The sequence below is a fragment of the Culex pipiens genome, chromosome 1 (assembly GCF_016801865.2).
Source record: "Culex pipiens pallens isolate TS chromosome 1, TS_CPP_V2, whole genome shotgun sequence".
Lineage (NCBI taxonomy): Eukaryota > Metazoa > Arthropoda > Insecta > Diptera > Culicidae > Culex > Culex pipiens.
In genome coordinates, this window is record NC_068937.1 from 72,092,839 (window position 1) to 72,093,732 (window position 894).

Below are 894 nucleotides of genomic sequence, written 5' to 3' on the forward strand. Positions count from 1 at the left end.
TTTAAAAGATTACATTTTTGCGGTAACACTCTCAACTTTTACGCGCACGATCACATCACTCAACTTTTTGTTGCTAATTTCATTAAGACTTTCGTCGAGCCAATTATCTACGTTGAAGCCAGACTTGTCCTCCAGACCTCTTCGCCGAGCCATGCCAGACCCCGAACTCCTAAGTCCCGGGTGGACTCTTCACTGCGGTCCCGACGGACGCTTCACGGCGGCTAAGTCCCGGCGGACTCTTCACAGCGGCTAAGTCCCGGTGGACTGCGGCCTCCACCGCTAAGTCCGGCTGGACTGGGGCCTCTGCTACTGGTGGCTGCTGGCGGGTCTGGCTGGTCTGGGGCGTCTTCTGGAACTGGACTGGAACAAGAACTGGAACTAACTGGAACTAACTGCCCTCCTCAAGAATTTTGGGGTTTTTATAGTCAGTCCCCGAAAACTCTACTAAATTTTGTTCTACTAAAAGTGGTCCGTTTCGATGAGAAGCATCGATGAACCTCATGAATTAAATTATGCAGACCTCTGCAATTCTTCATGACTTTCCGTATGGTGTAGTGAGTACACCTCAAAATCGGAAGTCATGGGTTCGAACCATTGTCGTGAAACTTTAAATTATGTTATTGGAATATTAAAATTATGTTTCTAAAACATTCTCCAAAATGTTGGTCAATAATGAGAAGGTCGAATTCTCCATTGAACAAACATGCCAATGAATTTGGTTAAGCCACACCCTCAATTTCCCCTGTGAAATAACATCGCACATTCATAATTGAAAGCTTAACCATTTTTTTGATTGCCTAACAATTGGCGAAATTTAATAAAGGGCTTTTCAGGTGAGGATGACTCATGATCCACACCTGTACATAAGCTTAATTATTTGTCGCGCAACGCGAG